Consider the following 26,261-nt stretch of genomic DNA (forward strand, 5'->3'; position numbering starts at 1 on the left):
CTTTGAGCCTTTCTGGTCCATTTGACTCCAGGTTGAGTTTTAGGCCATTGAGAACTGCTGAATGGTGAGCACTCCTGAACCTTGCTCTTAATCTAGAGCTGGCAGCTAGATGCTCCATGGTTCCCATCACTTTTGTTTGATTCAAGTCTGCCCTCCCCTCTCCTCACAGGCTAACTGACTACCAGGATATTTTCCCTGGTTTATCTACCCTGCCACAACCCTTGACCTGTGAATCTGGATAGGTCTCAGCCTCTGCAGCTCAGTCTATTGAGAGGTTTTGAGACATTGTCTGGCACTCACTTTCTAGCCTTCTCACCTCAGGACATACCTGCTCCTCCCTCCAGTTCAACCTTGCTGCTTGTCCAATCAAAGCTACATTTTTTTGCACTCTTGCTTCTCCTCCATTCAAATTCCCTCCACATGCAACGCTCCTCCAATCACAGCTTCATTTTTCCTGCTCTAGCTGCCTGAGTTTTTGCAGTTGGAGTTTAACACTCATCCATGTCTCTCCCTGCTCGAGTCACTGTCGCACGCTGCTGTTTATTACAGTGCGCGGGACATTCCAAATAGCTGTGCAGTCGCCTACACGCACAGCTTAGAGGGAACATTGGTGGTCAGCAGCTTAATGGGAATAGGGTTGAGGGAGCAGGAGGTGGTTCACATGAACAAGCTGCATTCTGAGAGGACATGATGGGAAATGGGGGAGAAAATAGGGAAAGATGCAAATTCAGAGGTAGGGCTGTTTGGCTCAGTGGGTTAGGGGAAATTAGACACTAGACTTGATTATTCCAAAGCACACCTGGCTGGCCTCCCACATTTTCCCTTCCATAATCTTAAGGGCATCAATTAATCTGCTGCCCATGTCCTAACTCGCACCAATTTTAATTGATCCACCATTGGTGGCCATGTCTACAGCTGCCAAGGCTGTGGAATTCCTAGAATCAGAGAAATGTAGAAGCACAAATAAAGGCCATTAGGCTCATCGAGTTGATGCTAGCTCTCTACAAGAGCAATTCAGCCAGTCCTGCTCCCCTGCCCTTCCCCCATAACCCTGCAATTTTTATTACATTATTTCAGGTGCTTATCTAATTCCCTTTTGAAACCACAATTGAATCTGCTTCCACCATTCTCTCACACAGTGTTCCTAACCACTAGGTGCATTAAAAAATGTTTTCTCGTCACCTTTTGGAGACTGCTTCTCTGTCCTCCTTTAAGACACTCGTTAAAATCTACTTCTTTGACCAAACATTTGGTCACCTGTCCTAACATTTCCTTGTTTGTCTGTGTCGAATTTTGTTTGATAACACTCCTGTGAAGCCCTGGGACATTTTACTGTGTTAAAGATGCTATATAAACTCAAGATGTTGAATTACCTTAGATCTAGGACTTTGTTTGACTGTAATAGTCACTTTTTTCTTATTTTGTGCTTTGAAGGTATTCAGCACCTGTGATTAAACAGATTTCACAATTTTACAGCATTAAAGGACATCAGTCAACATCAGCTTGTGTTGGTTGGCTGAAATAACTATCGATTTAGTCCAAATTCCCTGCTCTTTCCCCAAGTATAATTTTAAATTTTTAATTTTCAAATATTCATCTACTTCAGGTTTTATAACTTTTATTATGAATTCTGCAATCATTGTTCCTTCTAAAGCAGCCCATGTACCCAATTTCCATACAAAGTTATTCAACCCTTTTCCTTTGTTCTCCTGGTGATCTCTAGAATCCCTCTAAGCCAGCCAATGGAAATAATTTTCCCTCGTTAACTTATCAGAAGTCTTTGTTATTTTGAATACCTCTTAGATATCCTCTTAAGCTTCTCTGTTACAATGAAAAGATTCCTACTTTCTCTTGTCCCTCCTCATAATCAAAGCCAATTTCAATGAGATAAAGAAGGAACTATCCCTGATTTCATTTTGTGGTTCGCTTCTGTAGTCTTTCTATGACCTTGGCATCTTTCCAAAAGTAAGGCACTCAGAACTGGACACAACATTTAACTGTGGCCTAACCAATTATTCAAATAAATTTAGCATAATGTCTTTACACCTCTAACTAGCTCTATCTTTACTCCTCTATTACTTTTATGTGTTTATATAAAATATTTGACTTTTTCCTATTTCTTACCGACCAGTCTGTCTTCTCACTCTTTCTAGCTTCTCCTCTGTATTGTTTATACTCTTGGTTTTCTTCTGTTATTATGCCTAGATTTATCATAGGCTTCCCTTTTCAAGTCTCATTTTAATTAGAATTTTTCTACTTCAAGGAGCTCCATCCCTTTTATTTCTCGGAGAAATGTGCCCAGGTTTTACCCTAAATATCAGCAGCTTGAATATTTCCTATTTGTCTTCTGACTATTAACTGTCATTTTTTTCCCAATTTATGATGGCTAATTTCCTTATTATTTCATTGAAATTGCCATGTATTAAATCTAATTCTGTTAATCACTTTCTTTCATGTTCTCCTATCTTGCATTACCTACTACCCATTTTTTCAGTGAAAAGCCTGCTGAACGCATGTAAATCACATACACCATAAATATGCACGGGACTATACATATGTATATAAATGTATGAAAATGGAATATGTAGAGATCATTTGCAATCCTTCTGCAGAATTCCAGGGATATTTGAGGCCTTGACAAGACCACTGCATTCCAGTTGTGTAATGGTGATTCCAGTTAAAACAAGTTTTCAATACCTGCTATTGATACTTACATAAAACTGGTATGGAGAGAATCCTTCAAAGTTCAGCAACACCATCTGTACAATCTTTTTCATCAGTGTAGATGAACTGGCCAGTTTATCTCGATGCTTTGCAGCTACAATGGTGAGTGGACATTCTGTCTTAATCATGACGACTTCCTGCACTCACCAGAACTGTGCATGTGTTCCTGTTTTTCACACGCCCTAAGTTTCACCAGTAATTTTTGTAACTTTTGAAATTCCTATTGCTTGACCCATTGCCATTTTGACTTTCTCCATCAGCTCTCAGTCACCCACCTCCATGGAACTGCCCAAATGATTCTATTCTTATCTATCTGAATGCAGCCAGAACATGTCCAGCAATGGCTTACCTTCTCACTTTTACGCATCATCTCCACAGTCTCCCTGCTGTAAACACTTTTCTATATCAAAAAAAAAATGCATGTTGTTATCTTTGTAGGATGAGCCATATATGCCAGGCAGGTACCAGTATCAGTCCCTGGTGCATGCCCAGTTAGCTGCTCTCATTGGAGTGGTACATGACTGCTGCAACTGAAGTCAATATTCATGGATTGAATAAGGAAATTTAATAAAACAGCCAGGGTTCCTAGTTGTGACTGCTATCCTACAACCCTTGCTGTGAAGTACACAAATGGGTATGTGAGAACAGGATCACACTTCACATCAATCTCCCGGCCCTAGAGTGAAGTAACTTGTCAGCATGTCTAAAGAGGCCATCAATATAAGATGGTCACGGGAAAAGTGATATTTATGGGGAGGTGGTGGCGTAGTGGTAATGTCACTGGACTAGTAATCCAGAAGGCCCAGCTAATACACTAGGGATAAGGGTTCAAATCCCACCATGGCAGTTGGTGAAATTTAAATTCAATTAATAAAATCTAGAATTAAAAGCTAGTCTCCTTAATAGCGATCATGAAATCATGGTTGATTATTGTGAGAACCCCTCTTTAGGGAACAAAACCTGCATCCTTACCTGGTCTGCTGATAAAACTCCAGATCCACAGCAATGTTGTTGACTCTTAACTGTCATACGGAGAGTCATACGGACTCGAAACGTTAACTGTATTCCTCTCCGCAGATGCTGTCAGACCTGCTGAGTTTTTCCATCTGTTTTTGTTTTGGATTTCCAGCATCCGCAGTATTTTGCTTTTATCTTGGACTCTTAACTGTCCTCTGAAATGGCCTAGCAAACCATTCAGCTGTAACAAACTGCTACAAAGCCGACAGAAAGGAATGAAAGTGGACCGACTACCCGGCATCAACCTAGGACCGGAAATGACAACGACAAACCCAGTCTTGTAAACCCTGCAAAGTCCTCCTTACTAACATCTGGGGGCTTGTGCCAAAATTTGGAGAACCACATCCTGATACAGTCATACTCACTGAATCATATCTGACAGACAATGTCCCAGACACCACCATCACCATCCCTGGGTATGTCCTGTCCCACCAACAGAACAGATCTACAGGAGGTGGTGGCATAGTAGGAGGGAGTTGCCCTGGGAGTCCTCAACATTGACTCCAGACCCCATGGAGTGTCATGGCATCAAGTTAACCATGAGCAAGGAAACCTCCTCATGATTAACACCTACCACACCCCTCCCTCAGCTGATGAATCAGCACTCCTCCATGTTGAACACCAATTGGAAGAAGCACTGAGGGTGACAAGGGCACAGAATGTACTCTGGCTGGGGGACTTCAATGTCCATCACCAAGATTGACTAGGTAGCACCACTACTAGCTGAGCTGGCTGAGTCCTAAAGGACATAGCTGCTACAATGGGTCTGCTAGGTGGTAAAAGAACCAACAAGAGTGGAAAAATCTACTTGACCTCATGATCACTAATCTACCTGTCGCATATACATCTGTCCATAATAGCATCGGACCACCGCACAGTCCTTGTAAAGGTCGATAGATTTTGAACATATCTAGCAACTCAAAACTGAGCAGCCATGGGATGTTGTCGGTCATCAGCAGCAGCAGAACTGTATTCAACCACAATCTGTAACCTCATGGCCCAGAAGTTCCCCTAGTCTACCATTACCATCAAGCCAGGGGATCAACCCTGGCTCAATGAAGAGTGCAGGCGGGCATACTCCACATTGAGGTGTTAACATGGTGAAGCCACAACACCGGATGACTTGCGTGACAAACATCAGAAGTAGCATGCGATAGACAGAGCTAAACAAGTCCACAACCAATGGATCAGATCTCAGCTCTGCAGTCCTGCCACATCCAGTTGTGAATGGTGGCGGGCAATTAAACCACTAACAAGAGGAGAAGGCTCACAAATATCCCGACCCTCAAAATGATGGGAGAACCCAGCATGTTAGTGCACAGGACCAAGATCTTCAGCCTGAAGTGCTGAGTGGATGGTCCATTTAGGCCTCCTCCTGAGGTCCCCAGCATCACACATGCCTGTCTTCAGCCAATTCGATTCACTCCCTGTGATATCAAGAACCGGCTGAATGCACTGGATACTGCAAAGGCTGTGGGCCCTGACAACATTCTGGCAATAGTACTGAAGAATTGTGCTCCAGCACTAGCCACGCCCCGAGCCAAGCTGTTCCAGTATAGCTCCAACACTGGCATCTACCCGGAAATGTGGAAATTTGCCCTGGTATGTCTTGTCCACAAGAAGCAGGACAAATCCAACCTGGCCAATCACCCCTTCAGCCTACCCTCAATCATCAGAAAAGGGGTGGAAAGTTGTCGACCGTGCTATCAAGCGGCACTTACACAACAATAATCTGCTCACTGATGCTCAGTTTGGGTTCCAACAGGGCTACTCAGCTTCCAACCTCAATACTATCTTAATCCAAACATGGACAAAGCAGTTAACTTGAGAGGTGAGTTGATATTAAGGCAGCATTTACCTAAGTGTAACATCAAGGAGCCCTAGCAAAACTGAAGTCAATGGGAATCTGAGGAAAATTCTCCACTGGTTGGAGTCATACCTAGCACAAAGGAACATTGCTGGAGTTCCTCAGGTAGTGCCCTAGGCCCTGTTATCTTCAGCTGCTTCATCAATGACCTTCCCTCCATCATGTCAGAAGTGGGGATGTTCACTGATGATTGCACAATGTTCAGCACCATTCACGACGACTCAAATACTGAAGCAGCAAGACCTGGACAGCATTTAGGCTTGGGCTGATAAGTGGCAAGTAACATTCGTGCCATACAAGTGCCAGGTAATGACCATCTTCAACTAGAGGAAATCAAGCTATCTCCTCTTGACATTCACTGGCATTACCATCGCTGAATCCCCCACTATCAACATCCTAGGGGTCACCATTGACCAGAAACTGAACTGGACTAGCCATATAAATACTGTCCGCTACAAGAGCGGGTCAGAGGCTGGGAATTTGTGGAGAGAACTCAGCTCCTGACTCCCCAAAACCTGTCCACCATCTATAAGGCACAAGTCAAAAGTGTGTGGAATACTCTCCACTTGCCTGGATGAGTGCAACCCCAACAACACTCAAGAAGCTTGACACCATCCAGGATAAAGTAGGCCACTTGACTGGCATCCCATCCACCATCTTAAGCATTCACTCCCTCCACCGCCAACACATAGTTGCAGCAGTGTGTAACATCTACAAAATGCACTGCTCTTTCGACAGCAGCTTCCAAACCCACGGCCTCTGCCACCTAGAAGGGCAAGGGCAGCAGATGCATTGGACCACCACCACTTGCAAGCTCCCCTCCAAGCCACACACCGTCCTGACTTGGAACTATATTGCTGTTTCTTCACTCTCACTAGGTCAAATTCCTGGAACTCCCTTCCTAACAGCACTGTGGGTGTACCTACACTACATGGACTGCAATGTTTCAAGAAGACAGCTCACCACCACCTTCTTAAGGGCAATTATGGATGGGCAATAAATGCAGGCCTGCCAGCGACACCCACATCCCATAATTTTTTAATAAGATCCTGTAAGGAATTCAGAAGAAACTACTTTACCTAAGGAGTGGTGAGAATGTGGAACTCACTACCATAGAGAGTGGTGGAATGATACAGATGCATTTATGGAGAAGCTAGACAAGCTTTTGAAGAAGAAGGGAATAAAGGGTTGTCATGGTAGATATAGATGAGGAAAGATGGGAGGAGGTTGGAGTGGAGCACAAATGTCGGCATAAACTTGTTGGACCGAACTACCTGCTTCTGTGCCATATACCTTATGTAATCCTAGTAAGGATGTTTTCAGATTAATTTTAGAGGAGTGCTAGTGCCCTAAGTTCTTCGTATATCGGTCTCATGCAATGGGTCTAACTGCATTATAAACTTGTTAGGACTCTGTATGAGTGGCTGCCAGGAAAATACAGTAAACCATGCTGTTATTAACAAATGCAATGCATTTGCAGCTCATTGCTCAATACCCCTGTGCCTGAAAGCCACTGCGCAAATATACTTCAAAATGCAATATAAAAGCAGCTAAGCTCATGCATGTTGAGCAGCCATTTAGCAAAGTACTGAAGGGCTGCTGGCACCTGGGGAAAAATAAATAAGAATTTCATTGTCTCTTCTGTCTTGTTTACAGTTGTTAATTTTCAGTTTATTGTGACTTGCACTGCAGAGAAGGGAGGAGAAAGCTGGCACCAATACTTGAATGCCACAATTAATTTTGTCATCTTAACTTAACAGTTCCTTTTAAATGTGTTCTAGTAACCATTTAAAAACATTTTAAGCATGATCTCTGTTTGAGGCTGTTTTCTTCAAATTGTCTTTGGTACACAGGAGTGATGCTTGGTTAATTAAGAAATACTGGTTAGATTGAACATTGTTCTCCTCATAAACAATTTAAAGAAACAGACTTCATCACTGTCCCTGACTCACTCCAAGATTTCTGTTTTCTGAGCCAGGAACTCTGTTGATGAGGCACATGACCTGTATCTGGCAAAAAAACCTATTAATTCTTCAGGTTATAAACCTAATTTGTAAAGTTGATGTAAATTTTAATAGCATTCTGTTAGTCTTGTTATACTGAATGTTTGGCCCATTATAATTTATGCTTCTGTTTGGTTAATTTTGTTATACTTTTTTGATATTTGTACACAAGAGTTATTCTGCTGGAGTTCGTGCCCAGTGTGTTTCAAGAAACTCACGTACAGTAAATTCATAAGGTTAGCTCCAATTATCAGTAGCATGTATATAATGCCTTAAAGTAGAAAACCGCCCAAGAAAATGGGGAGAAAATGGAGGAATTGGAGTGAGGAGTTTGGAGTAACATTTTGGTGGGAAAGATGGAAGGATTTAGATAGGTAATTCCATTGTCTGGTGGAGATGGCTGAATGCTGTGCTGTTGATGGTGGGGGAGGTGGAGGGGTACACAAAAGGCTCGATTCAGAGGATCAGAATGTGAGGAGTCAACAGAGTTAGAGTGGATAATCAGGTCTGTAAAGCTAGAGAGTTTTTTTGAAGTCAGAAACTAAATTCAACCTGTTGACTGACAGGGAACAAGTATAGGCCAGCAAAGGCCAAGGTAAGGAGTAGGTGGTACTTAGCACAAGACAGGATGTGGGCATTAGTATCTTGAACAAGTTAATGTTTTTGGAGAGTGAAGGAAGAACAGGGTATTCATAACCATCTCACCTTCAGAACCATCTCACCTTCATAACTTCTTATTTCACCACTGCGTCCAAAAACGGTTTTCTGTGCTTTGAAAGCAGTGATGTATTGTAAACAACAGCCTCCTTGTCCTTGGACTCCTGTATATTCAACCAAGCTTTCAGTCACCTTTCCTACCTCTTGCACTATTGCTCAGCATCTGCTCCAATATTCCCTTTATTTTTTCTTCCATCTATGTAAAGTACATTGGGACATTTCTTACATTGAGGGTTTGATAAATATATTCTATGCTTCAGATGCATAGCTCAGCACTGCACCTTGAACATTGCTGGCATGTATAGGCAAAAAATGTCTGTGACTAGAATGAGAATGTTGCAAACATGCCACTGTAACAGCTCTGCATGTAGAGTTCAAGTTTCATTAAGGTGAATTCGATATAATGGAAACAAAGTTGTTTTACAAAATGGCTTCCATTAGAAGCGATTCCAAGATAAAGGAAAGGCATAAAATGAGAGATGGGTGCATCAACAATATCCTCTAACTGCATTCTAAAAATGCCTCTGTACTGCTAAACATGCTATCTGAACCATTCCTAACCAGATGGCTTGGTGCTGATATTCATTCAGCCATAGGTTCTTAAACAGTCAGTAAATTTACAAAAATATAGATTTTGCTGACTGTTTCATCAAGATTAGAAAAATCAGGTGACTAGATTGCCATGGGTGCTGCATCACTGTTGATCAACATTTTACAGCTCAGAGAAAGTTTACTAGACTAATACCTGGAAAGCGGTGGGTTTTCTGATGAGGAAAGGTCGGACAGGCTAGGCTTGTATCCACTGCAGTTTAGATGAGTAAGAGGCAACTCGGTTGAAACATATAAGATCCTGAGGGGTCTTGACAGGGTGGATGTGGAGAGGATGTTTCCTCTTGGGAGAATCTAGAACTAGGGGTCACTGTTTAAAAATAAGGGGTCTCCCATTTAAGACAAAGATGAGGAGAAATTATTTTCTCTGAGGGCTGTGAGTCTTTGGAACTCTTCCTCAAAAGGCAGTGGAAGTAGGGTCTGAGTATTTTTAAGGCAGAGCTAGATAGATTCTTGATAAGCAAGGGGGTGAAAGGTTATTGGAGGCAAGTGAGAATGCGGAGTTGAGGTTACAATCAGTCAGCCATGACCTTATTGAATGGCAGAGCAGGCTCGAGGGGCTGAGTGGCCTACTCATTCTTAATTCATATGTTCGTATGTATGTTATTCATCTGATTAAACAGCACAGCACATAACTGGAGGCCTACAACCCCCAAACATTGCTTTCTGATCTTTTAATAACATTAGGTGCCACTGGTACCTTTTTGGAGGCCCAATAGAAAAGAGCTGCTTGCTTTCAGTGTCTCCAATTTTCATTCCCCGGGCACACAAAAAGTAGGCTCTTTGGACTGTCATGTTATGGATATTGCCTTTTTCATATCACAGTATCATAGATTACAGGTGTATCATGCGCCTGGTATTTTGCGCAAATTAGAGAGAGATCTTTGGAAACAAAGAGGAGGAGAAAGTTATCACACACATGGTAGGCTGAATGGGCTCCTTCTGTGCTGTAACCATTCTGTGGTTCCGTTAAGATGTCTATTATTTAAAATATGGTAGAGGTTTTGTGCTTCAACCTGTATTGGCTCCCAGTTCAGCAATGCCTCGATTTTAAAATAGTCACCCATGTTTTAAAATCCCTCCATGGGATCTCTATCTCTATAACTTCCTCCAGTCCTCCAACCTCTGAGATATCTGTGCTCCTCCAATTCTGGCCTCTTAAGCATCCCTGATTTTAGTCACTCCATTGACAGCTGTCCCTTTAGCTGCCAAGACCCTAAGCTCTGGAATTTCTTGCCTAAGTCTCTCTACCTCTCTCTCTTCCTTTATGGCCAGTGTTTCCTCTAAGCTGCGCAGCTGTGCAGCAAACTGAAAATTCCCGCGCAGGCTGCACACAAGCCATCTGTTTTAAGATACCAGTATGCACAGTTGCATAAAAAAATAAAGGGCCCTCACACTTAAATGAATATTGTTCACTCTGAAGCACCTTGGGGATGTTTTACTACATAAAAGGCACTATAAAATTGTTGTTGCTCTTTAAGAGGGCCCTGTTTCATGAGAAATTATCCTATTTATATTGTAGGGTGGATTCCACAACAGCTGGAATAGCATTTTTAAAACAGCACATTATGGCTTTATTGTTGACATCCATAAATTAATGGCTGGTGATAGCACCATTTGCGGTGGGAACTCCAGTGCTTCCAGAGCTACCAGCAAAAACCACTCAGGATGAGTCTTGGAGCCTATAAAGGCTCCAACTGTGCCTTGGTGGTGGCTCTCTAAAGGTTAAAGCAGTATGATGCTGAGCAGCACAGCAGATTGTAGTAATAATTAATGTTTATAATAATAGTTTAATGAAAAAAGTCCTAATTATCTCTCTGATTTCTACTTCACTCCGTGATCCGACCCCCCACCCCACCCCACCCCCAAAAAAAACTTGCCTCTTGTTCTTGAGCACCTCAGCCGGTGAGGAAAGTTCGACTGATCTTTGTGATGTCAGTGCCACTGCTGATTTCACCGTTAGGTGTATGGTAGGGACGTTTCCTCTCCTGTGCTGTCTCGCTCGGTGCTGTTGGTAATGACAAGGTTGAGGCTAGAAACCTGCTGTTTGGCAGGATCTTTGGGTGTGAATGTTTGCTGAGGCCATGAATTAAACAATGTAAAACCTGTTTTAAAGACGATTTGTTGAGAAAAGATACCTGATTTGTGGTTCAGAAATATTTTGTGAAAATTTATTACAGCAAAACAACAAATAAAACACAGATTCTATTCTCCCTACACTGAACTTCAGTTAATTGTTTAAGTAATCAAAACTTCAAAGCTAGTCTGTGTTCTGCCTCATTGCTTTTGTCAAAACCTGTTGACAGTAAACTAAAGTTCAACAAACTCTGGTCTGTTGTGAGTTTGTATTTTAATCAGAAAATGAACGCGGTACAGCACTGGCCGCATGCAGCTTTCAATGTGCAGACCAACGGTGAAGGAATGGAGGTATTTAAGCAGTGAAGATCTCAGCAGAGATTGCTTGCTGGGAGATGGCAATATTCTTATGCTAATCAAGAGCTGAATGTGTGGCAGAGCAGCCGAGCAAACAATAGCGCTGGAGCCAGAAAGTCTGTGCTGCAGTCTAGCAGTGCTTAAAAGGCATGTCAGCCTGGGCGCCTAGGGCAGCTTAAGAGGAGGGGCCTGCGGAAAGGGAGAACTTGCTCTCGACTCCTTCAGCCTTTTCACTGTAATGGGAGGTGGCAAAGAGCCAACAGTTTGAAAGGCTTGCTGCACACGATGAAAGGGGGGTAGAGACGCAGTCTAGGCATGCTTTCATTAGAAGGCCATTTGTTTAAAAAGGCTCCGATTACAGCTTTAAAAACATTGGTTTGGCTGCCAGACATCTTTCTTGGTATGTGCTTTTTACTTAACCAAAAAAGTGGTGTTTTGAAAGTCAGTCCCTGCCATGCTATATACTCAAGTTGTTGCTATGTTACTGTTTCTCATTGGAATCGGAGTCAGCCTAGAAGTTAAATGGAAAAAGTGAATGAATTTGTTTCTCAATTTTACAAATAGATTTTTCACTGCACTGATATTAGGGAACAGTGGTTTTGCTTTTCAGAGCAAGTATTTGTGCATTTTGGCAGGAACCACTGATATTGATTCAGTTGAGGCAGTGAAGTCTTAAAATGTTCATTTTTTTTATTGAAAACATTAATAGCTGGGGGCCATCATCTTGGATTTGCATTTGGAATTTAGGATTTTTTTTTACCTGATGTTAGGATAACCTGAGCTATTCTCTCCCTAATTAATTTCCCCAGTGATCTGCAATTAACGTCAAAAGCCATTGACTTGTAATTTTCTGTTTGATAATCTACCTCAGGCGGGGGTTTGAGAAAATACTGATCTAAATGACGATCTAATAAAAATTTGGAAAATTGAACTCTTATTCCCCACAAGTTTTACCTCTGTAGCTTGTTGAACATACAGTGGAATTTTGATAAAATCATAATTATTGTGCTAGCTTGTTAAGAAGTTTTCCATTTCAAGTAAACAAGCCGACAGGTTGAATGATGCATGGAGACAAAGGAAATGTAATTTTGAAAATGGGGAAAATTTAATTGTCCTATCGATAACAGCAGACTCGGTTTATTTATATCTCTATCTCAGAGGATCTACACAAGGTAACCATTGGGATAGGCTATTTTTGCAACACATGAACCCATCCAAATGAACCTATCCAAACAAAACACCAGGAGCATCAGGATGAAGCATTAGAGATAAGATATATGGTGCACAGAGGAATGGGAGAGACGGGCAGCATTAAAATAACCTAGTTAAGAAATAGAAGGGATCGAGGGGGGGAAATATGAGGCAAATCTATGTGTAAATGCCCAGAAAATGGTAAATAAGGTCGGTGAACTGCACGCTCAAGTAGCCACATGGGGCAATGATATATTTGGAATACTGGAGCCCTAGCTTAAACGAGAGGAGGAATGGGCTCTAAATAATCCTGTCCATAATGGATCCAGGAAAGGTTGGGACAGGGGAAACAAAGGAGTGGGTGGCGAATTGATCAAAGATATGTTACAGCAATAGAAAGGGATGATGTATTTGAGGGTTCAACATCAGAATCTATTTGCTTAGAGCGAAGACACAACAGAGGAACTGTTATACGACTAGATGTATACTATAAGCCACCAAATATTGGGAAGCAGATGGAGGAACAAATTAGCAAGCAAATAGTGAGAAGATGCAAGAACTGGGGAGGTAACTTCACTGGTCTAGTGATCCAGAGGCCCAGGTTAATTCTCTAGGGGCACAGGTTCAAATCCCATCATGGCAGCTGGTGGAATTTGAATTCAATTAATAAATCTGGAATTAAAAGCTAGCCTTAGTAATGGTAACCATGAAACCATTGTCAATTGCCATAAAAACCCATTTGGTTCCCAAATGCCCTTTAAGGAAGGAAATCTGCTGTCCTTACCTGGTCTGGCTTACATGTGACTCCACACACACAGCAATGTGGTTGACTCTTAAATGCTCTCTGAAATAACCTTGCCAGCCATTCAGTTGTATCAAACCATTACGAAATCTAAAAGGAATGAAACCAGATGGACCACCCGGCATCAGAAATGGCAATGGCAATTCGAGCCCTGTCGATCATTGCTAACTTCTGGGGGCTTGTGCCAAAATTAGGAGAGCTGCCCCAACAGCCTGACAGTCATATTCACCAAATCATACCTTACAGACAATGTCCCAATCACCATCCTTGAGTATATCCTGTCCCACCGGCAGGACAGACCCACAAGAGGTGGCAGCACAGCGGTATAAACTTGGGCGTGATCCTGGGAATCTTCAACATTGACCCAGAACCCATGAAGTCTCATGGCATCAGGTCAAACATGAGCAAGGAAACCTCCTCCCGATTACCACCTATAACTCCCCCCATAGCCCTCCTTCAGCTGATGAATCAGTACTCCTCCATGTTGAACACGAATTGGAAGAAGCAATGAGGGTTGCAAGGGCACAGAATGTACTCTGGGTGGACAGCTTCAAGGTTCATCACCAAGAGTGGCCGTTGCACCACCACTGACTGAGGTGGCCGCGTCTTGAAGGACATAGCTGCTAGGCTGGGTCTGCGGCAAGTCGTGAGTGAACCAACAAGAGGGAAAAACCTACTTGACCTTATTCTCACCAATCTACCTGTCGCAGATGTATTTGTCCATGAAGGTATTGGTAGGCATGAGCACTGTACAGTCCTTCTGGAGACGAAGGCCTGCCTTCACATTGAGGATACCCTCCATTGTGTTGTGTAGTAGTAAAATCATGCTACATTGGGTAGATTTTGAAGAGATTTAGCAGCTCAAAACTAGGCACCCACGAGGTGCTGTGGGCCATCAGCAGCAAAATTGCATTCAACCACAATCTGGAATCTCATGGCCTGGCATATCCCCTACTCTACCATTACCATCAAGCCAGGAGGGCATGCAAGGGGCAGCACCAGGCATACCTTAAAATGAGGTGTCAACCTGGTGAAGCTACAACACAGGACTACTTGCGTACCAAAGCACGAAAGCAGCGTGCAATAGAGCTAAGTGATCCCACTACCAATGGATCAGATCTAACCTCTGCAGTCCTGCCACACCCAGTCATGGCAGTGGACAGTTAAACAATGAGCAGGAGGAGGAGGAGGCTCCACAAATATTCGCTTCATCAACTGGGAGAGCCCAGCACATCAGTGCAAAAGATAAGGCTGAAGCATTTTCAGCCATCTTCAGTGGATGATTCATCTCGGCCTCTTCCGCTGGTCCCCAGCATCACAGATGCCAGTCTTCAGCCAATTCTGTTCACTCCATGTGATATCAAGAAATGGCTGAAGGCACTGGATTGTACAAAGGCTATGGGCCCTGACCACATTCCAGCAATAGAGCTGAAGACTGGATGTGGCATCAAGGAGCTCTAGCAAAACTGGAGTCAATGGGAATGAGGGAGAAAACTCTCCATTGGTTGGAGTCATCCCTAGCACAAAGGAAGATAGTTGTGATTATTGGAGGTCAATCAACTCAACTGCAGGACATCACTGCAGGAGTTCCTCAGGGTAGTGTGCTAGGCCCAACCATCTTCAGATCCTTCATCAGTGACCTACCTTCCATCATAAGGCCAGAACGGGGGGAGGTTTGCTGATGATTGTACAATGTTCTGCACCATTCGCGACTCCTCAGATACTGAAGCAGTCCATCCAAATGCAGCAAGACCTGGCCAATATCCAGGCTTGAGCTGAAAAGTGGCAAGTGACATTTGAACCTCATGCCGCCAGGCAATGACCATCTCCAACAAGAGAGAACCCAACCATTCAATGACATTACCATTGCTGGATCCCTGACCGTCAGTATCCTAGGGGGGGTTACCATTGACCAGAAACTGAATGAGATTAGACATATAAATACTGTGGCTACAAGAGCAGGTCAGAGGCTAGGAATCCTGCAGCGAGTACCTCGCCTCCTAACTCCCCAAAGCCTATCCACCATCTCCAAGGCACAAGTCAGGAGTGTGATGGAATACTCTTGACTCGCTTGGATGAGTGCAGCACCAACAACACTCTAGAAGCTTGACACCATCCAGGTCAAAGCAGCCAGCTTGACTGGCACCCCATCCACAAACATTCACTCCACCACTGATGCAAGGTGGCATTGCAGGAACTTATCAAACTATTTTAGACAGCATCTTCCAAACCCACTACCATCTAGAAGGACAAGAGACAAAGACACATGGAAACACCACCTGGAAGTTCCCATCCAAACCACTCACCATCCTGACTTGGAAATATATCGCCATTCCTTCAATGTCACTAGGTCAAAACCCTGGAACTCTCTCCCTAACAGCACTGTGGGTGTACCTACACCACATGGACTGCAGCGGTTCAAGAAGGCAGCTCACCACCACCTTCCCAAGAGCAATTAGGGATAGGCAATAAATGCTGGCCTAGCCAGGGACCCCCACATCCTATGAATGATTGTTTTAAAAAGCCAATCTCCTATCCACACTAATATGTTACCCCCTACACCATGAGCTTTTATTTTCCGCACTAACCTTTGATGTGGCACCCTATCAAATGCCTTCTGGAAATCTAAGTACAGCACATCTATAGGCTTCCCTTTATCCACAGCGATTTTAATCCTTCATAGAACTCTAATAAATAGGTTAAATGTGATTTCCCTTTCACGAAACCATGCTGACTCTTCCAGATTACCCTGAGTTTCTCTAAGTGTCCAGCTATAACCTCCTTAATTATCGATTCTAATACCTTCCCCACTACAGGCATCAAGCTAACTGGCCAATAGTTTCCTGTTTTCTGCCTCCCTCCCTTCTGAAATAGAAGGGTTATATTTGTTGCTTAACAATATGATGGAACTTTTCCAGAATCTAACAAATTTTGGAAAATTAACACTAACGCATCTACAACCTCATTAACCACCTCTTTTAAGACTCTAGGATAAAGTCCAACAGGACCCGGAGACTTGTCACCCGGCAGCTCCATCAGTTTGCTCAGTACCGCTTCCCTAGTGATTGTAATTTCACCAATTTCCCCTCTCCCTTTCACCTCCTGATTTACAGCTATTATTGGAATGTTTGTTGTATCCTCCATAGTGAAGACAGAAGCAAAATATTTGTTCATTTCATCTGCTATTTCCTTACTATCTACTATTAACTCCCCATTGTCACTCTCGACAGGACCAACAACACTCACTTTACTTACTCTTTTCTTTTTTAAATACCTGTAGAAACTCTTGCTATCTGTTTTTACATTTCTAGCTAGCAACCTCTCATACTCTAATTTTTTACTCCTGATTAACCTTTTGCTCAATTTCTGCTATTCTTTATATTCTGACCAATCATTTGACTTGCCATTCATCTTTGAGTGATTATATACTTTTTCCTTAAGTTTGATCCTTTCCTTAACTACTTTAGTTAACCATGGAGGGGGGTCCTTCCCTTAGAATTTTTCTTTATAGCAGGAATATACTTAATCTGAATATTCTGAAATATCCCCTTAATGGTATTTCCATCGCTGAATTCCCCCACTATCAACATCCTAGGGGTTACCATTGACCAGGAACTGAACTTGACCAGCCATGTAAATACTGTGGCTACAAGAGCAGGTCAGAGGCTGGGAATTCTGCAGAAAGCAATTCACCTCCTGATTTCCCAAAGCTGTCCACCATCTACAAGGCACAAGTCAGGAGTGTGATGAAATATTGTCCACTTGCCTGGATGAGTGCAGCTCCAACAACACTCGAGAAGCTCGACACCATCCAAGACGAAGCAGCCCACTTGATTGGCACCCCATCCACCACTTTCAACGTTCACTCCCTCCACCACCGATGCACAGTGACAGCAGTGTATACCATCTACAAGATACACTGTTGCAACTCTCCAAGGCTCCTTCAACAGCACCTTCCAAACCTGTAACCTCCACCACCCGGAAGGACGAGGGCAGCAAATGCATGGGAATGCACCCACCTTCAAGTTCCTCTCCAAGCCACACACCATCCTGATTTGGAAATATATCGCCATTCCTTCACTGTTGCTGTCAAAATCCTGGAACTCCCTTCCTACCAGCACTGTGGATGTTCCTACACCACATGGGTTGCAGCAGTTCAAGAAGGCAGCTCACCTGCACCTTCTCTTTAAAGGAATGATAATGGGGGACTTCTGTAGACTGGGAAAAAACAGTTGAGAGGGCAGGAATTCCTCAACTGTGTCCAAGAGAACTTTCTTGATCAGTACACGTCTAGCCCGATGAGGAAGGAAGCATTGCTGGATCGAGTTCTGGGCAATGAATTGGGCGTGTTTCAGTTGGAGCGCTTTTGAGAAATAGTGATCACAATATCATTGGGTTTAAGCGGCTATGGAAAAGGACAGGAAAAATAAAATGTGACAATATTCATTTGGAGGAATGGTAAGTTGAAAGGGATCTGGCCCAGGTAGCTAGGGATCAAAGATTGTCAGGTAAACCATGAATGAGCCTTTAAAGAGGAATTGATTTGGGGATAGATTATTTATACTCCCACAAGGGTGTAAAGGGGATCCAAAGCTAGAACTTCCTGGATGACTAAAGATCTAGAGATTAAAAAGAAACGGAGAAAAGAAGCTTGTGATAAATGTCAAATTCATAATTCATAACCAGGCTGAACATTAAATACAGGGCAGGACTGAAAAAGAAAACAAGGAGCAAAGAGTGTCTAAGAATAGGTTAGCAGGTAACATAACTGAGAACTGAAAAGCGTTTTGTAAACATATAAATAGTAAAAGAGCTGTTTATAAAAAGGATAAAGCTGATTCAACCCAGGATGGAGGAAGAGGGCATGACTGAAGTACTAAATGACTATTCTGCATCTGTCTTTAATAGAGAAGAAGAATGTCAATATGACAGTAGAGGAGGTGGTAGTGGAGAAATTGCATGGGATAAACTGAGGAGGTGCTTAAAAGGTTGGCAACATTCAAAGTAGAAAAGTCACCCAGGTGGGATGCATCCTAGGTTACTGAGGGACACAAGGGTGAAAATAGCAAAGGCTCTAGCCACAGTCTTCTAATCCACTGTAGTCATGGGAGTGGTGCCAGAGGACAGGAAGATTTCAAATGTTTACCTCTACAACCCACCTCCGATCTAAAAAGGAGAGAGGGAAAAACCCAACAATTGCAGACCAACCAGCCTAAAGTCTACGTTGGGGAAACATTGACACATTAATCCAGGACAAAAATAATTAGCACCTAGGAAATTATGGGTTAATAAATGAAACCCCGCATGGATTTGTTAAAGACAAATCATGTTTGACTTTATTGAATCTTTGAAGTAATGGAGAGGGTTGATGAAGGTAGTGCAGTTGATGTGCATCTGGCCAACCTTCAAAAGGGATCTGATAAAGTACCACATAATAGAATTGTAACCAGAATTGAAGCTCATGGGATAAAAAGGGCAGTGACTTAAGTGAATACGAAATTGACTATGGAACAGAAAGCAGAGAGTTGTGGTAAGCATCTGTTGTTCAGACTGGAACTGTGCAATGGTGTCGGTACTGGGACATGTCTATAACTAACCTGTACTTGGGTATACAAGGCATGATTTCAAAGCTTGCAGGTGACACAAATCTCGGAAATATAGTAGACGGTTAGGAGGATAATGACAGATTTCGGAAGGACATAGGCAGACTGATAAAATGGACAGACAAATAATACATAACATTTATTGCTGCGAAGTGATTCATTTTTGTAAGAAGAATCAGAGGCATTATAAACTAAATGGTCCAATTTCAAGGGGGACGCAGGAGTGAAGAGATCTGGGGGTATATGTACACAAGTCTTTGAAGGTGGCAGGACAAGTTGAAATGGCTGTTTACATATCAGTAGGCATTCTTGGATTTTTGCTTTATAAATTGAGCTATAGAGTACAAGAACAAGGAAATTATGTTAAACCTTTATAAAATACTGGTTAGGCCCCCGCTGGAATATTGTATTCAATTCTGGGCACCACACTTTAGGAATGGCATCATGAAGACACTGCATGTGGGCAGGCAAGATTTACTAGAATGGGACCAGGGATGAGAGACTTCAGTAATGTGAAAAGACAAGAGAAATTGGGGTTGTTCTTAGAGGAGAGAAAGGTAGGCAGAGAATTGATAAGCAGGGAATTAATAAAGATGCTTAAAATCTTGAATGGTTTAGGTAGACCAAATAAGCTGCAATGTCTGCTCTGACAGTAACCAGAAGAGACAGATTTAAGATAGTTGGCAAAAGAACCAGAGACGACATGACGAAAGATATACTCACGCAGCCAGTTCTGATGATCTGGAATACATTACCTGCAAGGGTGGAGGAGGCAGATTCAATAATAACTTTTTATAGGGAATTGGATAAATACTGGAAAAGGAAAAAAAAATGCTAGGTTATGGGGAAAGAACAGGGGAATGAGACTAGCTTTCTGAGAGCCAGGGAAGGTACAATAAGCTAAATGGCCTCTGTCTTTGCTAAATTATGAAAAAAAAAAATTTTAAATTGATTTTGGTTGCTTGTGATACATTATTTAATATCTTAAATATATCAGATATGCTTTCTGACATCACCCAGCGTCACCTCCCCTGCTCCACCCACTGCCTTTGATCTGTCATGCTACTTGCCCAATGTATGGTAGTGTTGGTTGGATAAGCAGAAACTTCCTCCAATTAAATATTGGGTAAACAAACCGTCACAACAAAAGTCATTGCCACACATTCTATTTGCTAGCCACTGACCATCCCCCTCACTGGCAACTTTAAGACCGTTCGCAACCTTGACATCTTATTTGATACTGAAGTGAGCTTCCAATCTCATATCCTCGCCATCACCAAGATCACCTAGTTCCATCTCCATTACATCACCCGTCTGTACCCTGGCTCAGTTTATCATCTGCTGAAACCCTCATCCATGCTTTTGTTACGTCTAGATTTACCTCTAGATCAACTATTCCAGTGGTCTCCTGGCCAACCTTGCACTCTCTGTAAACTTGAGTTAATCCAAAACTCTGCCTGTATCCAAACCGGCACCAAGTTCACCCATCAACCCTTTGGTCGACCTACATTGGCTCCCAGTCCAGCAGCACCTTGAATTTTAATGTTAGTATGTTTGTTTAAAATCCCACGATAACCTTCCCTTCATTATCTCTGTAACCAACTTCAGACCTCTATGCTTGTTCAATACTGGGCTCTTGTGCATCCCTGATTTTAATCACCCAACATTGCTACCCATGCATTCAGCTACCTAAGCCCCGAGTTCTGTAATTTACTCCCTAAATCTCTCTATCTCCCCTCCTTTTAAGACACTGCTTTAAAACTTGCCTCTTTGATCAAGTCTTTGATCGTTTGTCATAATATCTCATGCTGTTGTATCGTAGTTTGACTGGTAATGCTCCTGTGAAAGGCAGTGGGATGTTTCACTGCATTGAAGGTGCTACATTAATGCAGCTTGATGTTACGGAATATAAAAATAAATTTTTCAGAAAATTAATGTGATTTAAGGCCAAGAAATAATAGTGAGGCTTGCCCTTTAGGTTTTGTAATTCTGGTATATAATTCATGTTGTTATGAAAGCCATCTTTTTTCAAATCAGCAAATGGTTTTGGTTATGCCATTATCATATAGGAATCTTTTTTAATTACTTCTACAACTTTGAACCAGGTGCTGCCAACTCCCAAACAAGCCTCAACTTGATACCTCAGGCAAGCCCTGACACCACTCAATAAGAGTGTCACTGAAGCAAAATCAATATTGACATAACTGTTTTGGGTCTCTCATACACATGAACTTCTAATGCTGCAATTACTAATTACTTCCATCTAGTCATCTATAAATTTTGACTCTGGCCCCAAGCTTTCTTTTCTGTCCCCTTTTACTGTAATTTCCTACTTCTCTCCCTTTCCCTGCTTCTTGACAATACCATGTCAATGTCATTTTTCTATCCCATCCATCCATTATTACTACTAACAGAATTCCTATTGTGGTGGCATTCAAGGTTCTACTCTACTAGAGTTGGTGGTTGAAGTAGGAACTATAACAATTTCTAAGAATAAGTTCGCTAAATAGTGGAAGGAGAGGGAATAAAGGAAAGTGGGAGTGGGGCTAGTGTATGGTGTTAATACTACTCATTTAGAGGTCAAACACAGGCTAGTTAGATTGAACCTGTTTCCATGTTCTAGTTATTTATATATTCCTATACCACTAATCTCCTTACCTAGTCTGGCCTACATGTGACCCCATACCCACAGCAATGCCTTCTGAAATGGCCCAGCAAGCTACTCAGTTGTACCAAACTGCTACAGAAAAGTCCAAAAGGAATGAAACTGGACAGGCCATCTAGCATTGACTTAGGCACTGGAAATGGCACACCCAGCCCTCTTGACCCTGCAAAGTCCTCCTTACATGTTGAAGTCCTTGGTGAAGCATTGAGAGTGGCAAGGGCACAGAATGTACTCTGGTTTGGAACTAGAATGTACTCAGGGTTGGGACTTGAATGTCCATCACCAAAAGTGGCTCAGTAGCACCACTACTGACCAAAGTGGCCAAGTCCTAAAGGACATGTCTGCCAGACTGGGCTTGTGGCAGTCGGTTTGGGAACTAAAAAGAGGGAAAAACCCACTAGACTTGCCCTCACCATTCTACCTGTCATGCATACATCTGTCCATGACATTTTTGGTAGGAGTAACTACTGCATAGTCCTTGTGACGATGAAGTCCCGTCTTCACGCTGAGGAACTCCATTATGTAGTGTGACATTACCACGGTACTAAATGGGATAGATTCAGAACAGATCTAGCAGCTCAAACAAAAACAAAAATACCTGGAAAAACTCAGCAGGTCTGACAGCATCTGTGGAGAGGGATACAGTTGACGTTTCAAGTCCGTATGACCCTTCATCGGAACTAAAAAATATAGAAATGAGATGAAATATAAGCTGGTAGAGGGGGGTGGGAGGGACAGGTAGAGCTCGATAGGGGGCCAGTGATAGGTGGAGGTCAAGAAGAGACTGCCAAAGATGTCATAGACAAAAGGACAAAGGGGTGTTGACGGTGGTGATATTATCTAAAGGATGTGCTAAGGATGGCCCCCTATCGAGCTCTACCTGTCCCTCCCACCCCCCTCTACCAGCTTGGAGGGTTGGATAGACGAATTCTTTGGAGGTTTGTGCGCTGTCTCTGACGCCTTAACTTCAGGTCTGCATATTCCTGACAAAGTATCTTTGTGTTCGGTGCCTTCCCAAATTAACCTTCTCCATTTTGGTCAGTCAAAAGTCAGGGAGGATGTTTGACCTCTTCAGGGATGGTTTGAGGACATCCCTAAAGCATTTGCCTTGTCCTCCTGGGACTCTCCTACTGCAGCTGAGTTCCAAGTACAGCAGTTGTTTCGGGTATCTGGTATCAGGCTTATAAATTATTTGCCCTGTCGAGCTGGTTTTGAGTGATTAGCACCTCGATGCTGGGCATGTTGACTTGGGAGAGGATGCTGATGTTGGACCACCTTTCTTGCCACCAGATTTGTCCCTCGTCCTTGCTCTCTACCACCCTTGACCTTGTTCTCAGCTGTTATTCTGGTTTATCGCAAAGACATTATCACTACTTACACCCTACACATTTTTCATCTCTGAACATGAATCAATATGATTCTTTGATCAAACTATTTCATTGAATAATCAGTGCAGTCTGCAGGATTAAGAGGAAAGCTCCTGGTGTAAAATGTAAAAAAAAATGCAATATAGTTTTTTCCTCCCAAACATTTCTGCTAATACTGTGTTAGGATTAAGGATTGAACAAACTGAGTAGAGGCAGTTGCTGTTAAAATATTTACGAGAATTGAGAAAACACTTTATTTGTAGAATTGGATAAAGCAAGATTTTCTTTGCTTATAGGAGGCCAAAGATTCAATTACAGTGCTGCAAGAAGACTAGAGGTTTTAAACGCTGATGTGGGTTTTGAGAAAAGTTCATTAATGTAAAATGGAATTATCAGCAAGCAAGTGGATAGAGTTGTGTGATGGAAGAGTAGTTAGTGATATGAAGAAGGCACAAGAGGCAAGGAAAGCCCCTGACTTTCAGTAAAAGTGTGGAGGATGTACTGTTAGCTATACAGAGCAATTTGAGAGGAAATTAGAAACCCATGGAGATAAATCATATTCTGGTAACAGGTTGAGAGCTGTGTTACGGACTGGAGAGGTGTTAATTTAAACAGCATTAACTTCTCCTCTCACCGCCTGTCCATAAACAGAAGGGTGTTTTGATTTGTTTCTGACTTTATAAGTGGTGGTGCATTTTCCAACCCTTCGGTTCTGGTGCGATCCAATTTTCTATTAATAAGCCCACAGCAAACTCGAGATAGAATGAACTCAAAGGATTAAATTATTTGCACACACTCAAAATGCAAAAGAGGGTTTGCAATATCCCCTCATATTCAAATAGGAAAGAAAGCAATAGAGAAAAGAAAGCTTTTCAGTACCGAGACCATTAAGAAAAGAAATATATTTTCACGTGGGTTCCAGAGTCCAGAATCAAAGTCCAATGAGATATTCCTTCACAGAGGTCAGTGGGTTGAAAACTGATGCTGGATAATTCATTTTTCTGGTGTTGTTGACTTCACATGGTGAAATAGTCATGCAGAGATGAATCAATCTTATAGGCGATGGTATGGAATTTCCAGCAAAAGCAGTGTAGATGGGAGCCAGGTGTCCAACCTGGACCAGAGCTCCTTCGAAGTGGCCTGCTAGTCAGATGTTAAACAGCAGACTCAGCTTTGCAGTTCAGCGAAACAATACAACTGGTTCCACAAGCCAGAGGCCCATGTCACATGACTCCCACCACTCCACACCACCTTTGACAAAGGTTGTATCCCTTTTCTGGGTCCCCAAGATAGTTAAATGTCTCAACCATTAAGAATTGAAAGGAAGTTGCGGAGCCCCTTGTCTTAGCAGACGAGCAGACTCCTGTTGGCCAGCCTGGATTATGAAATGCAGTTGGCCTTTGTATAGCTCTCTTTGAATTTGGTCTGTGCAGCCCACAGGGGACCGTTAAGTTGCTCCCCAGAGATAACGATGTGCGAGTTTCCCCAGTACCACCAGGTAGCTTCCTTTGTTCAGTGGTCACAGATAGACATAGATTCAGCCATATAAGGATCGTTGTTCAGTGTTTTAAATTTTAGAAATAGCCATGAGGATATCTATATACATTTTATAAAAATATACAGTGAGGTCTTAGTCCCTCACAGCTGCATAGCGCCAGATTGCATTGAAGACATGCAAGGAGATGGCAGCTGATTTGCTATTGTGCTCAAGATACATAGAGTACGGGTACATAGGGCAGATAACAGGATTAATAGTGGAATGCTGGCAATCATGTATTAGGCCAGAAGTTCCAAGGTGGCATTGGCAATGAACTGCAACTTTAGAAAATATCAATGTTAATGCAGTCATTGTGTTAAGTAGGTTGAATAAAAGCAAACATCCTAAGAGAAGGAAAATTTAGACTAAGATTAAAGAGATGGCATAGGCCCAAGTTATGTTCAGAACGAGGTCAGAGCTTCCATCTTGGAAATGATGGGAGGGAAACAATCATAGGTCTTACTGGATCGGAGAGGTCTTCTTTGTAACAAACCACCTTCAAATGGTTTACCCTGCCTATTAAAACTGACATCAACTGTTATCCCAAGTTGGTTAACAATTGTTGTCAGTTGTAATAGCAAACAGAATAGAGTACTGAAAGAAGGTTCCTTATCATAATCCTGGATACTATATTGATTGTTGGCCAGTCAGAAGGCGAATATCCCAGCATTTACTGGTGCCTTTGGCAGGGAGGGGGCAATGCTTCACAGCTTGTGTTCTTGGCATCTAATCATATGTTAAATCATGACTGGAAGAAATACAAAGGCGCAAAGATGCTATTTGTTTATTGGGGATCACCCCTCTAGCATCCCTAATTCCTCACATTTGTATTCGTGTGCATTTTGAATTCCCATAATTTCTCTACCTCAACTATCTTCCCTTTCTGCTTATTTATCACCTTTCAACTAAAACACCAGAGTGGATGTTTGTTGATAAATATATTAACTAAACAAAAAAGGTATATAGTAATCTTTCACAGGGTGGGACGTTCTACTACATTAATGGCACTATATAATTGTAATTTGATAACCTGCAGGTTATCCTCCCAATTTATTTACCCTACCTTTTCTGTTGTATGGAAAGTGCCTTTAAAAAAAGCTCAAAAGGGAAGCCTCTAAACAATCCTGCATTTACTTTGTACAGTTATTCAAAGTTGCTTTATTCAAATTTTCTGTTCATTTAAATTGCAATCCTGCAACATATGGCTTGCGATGAAAATGTATGGAAAATTTGTTGCTCTGCATATTTTTAATTTCTTTATCAGTCCAAATTTCCTCCACAATTGAGGTTTGAACAATGGAATCTGATGCTTTATTCTAATTCAACCCTATGATCAACATCAAATGGCCCAGGTGTAGCTGCACCAGCTCCCCCACCTGAATCATTGAGCGAAGGTAGAGCAATTTGAAAATGCAGCTTGTCAAAAGTATTATCATTTGAGGAATCCTGCATGGTCATAAAATATGTGGAGGGGCACCCTGGAAAATTAAGATGTGGTACAGAAAGGCAACCATATCCCCATGACTCAAAAAAAAATGGGGGAAATCACCACTGATGGGAAGAAATTTTCTTACCAAAAGAAGTAGATTTGCACCTCAGCTGCGGAGACTGGTTACAAGTTTCATCCAAGCATTAGCTTTCACCAATGAAAAAAGTCTTAAGAAGTTGGTTATTGTCATGGTTTGCACTTGCATGACTTGTGGGAGAAAAGAAACTTGCTGGTAAT

General features: G+C 42.3%; 1 protein-coding gene across 7 annotated transcripts in view; it reads left to right on the forward strand.

Moving 5' to 3' along the window:
• The window catches only part of bmpr1aa (bone morphogenetic protein receptor, type IAa), a 250,312-nt gene that overhangs the window by 146,445 nt on the left and 77,606 nt on the right, over window positions 1-26,261 (forward strand). The window contains exon 1 of one of the 7 annotated variants that reach the window (XM_078530646.1): window positions 11,666-11,770. The exons of the other annotated variants lie outside the window; for them this stretch is intronic. The gene's annotated coding sequence lies outside the window, so the exon portion shown is untranslated. Of the gene's footprint in view, window positions 1-11,665; window positions 11,771-26,261 lie in introns of those variants that run through there. 7 annotated transcript variants of the gene reach the window in all.

The sequence above is a fragment of the Cetorhinus maximus genome, chromosome 27 (assembly GCF_964194155.1).
Source record: "Cetorhinus maximus chromosome 27, sCetMax3.hap1.1, whole genome shotgun sequence".
NCBI classification, from domain to species: Eukaryota; Metazoa; Chordata; class Chondrichthyes; order Lamniformes; family Cetorhinidae; genus Cetorhinus; species Cetorhinus maximus.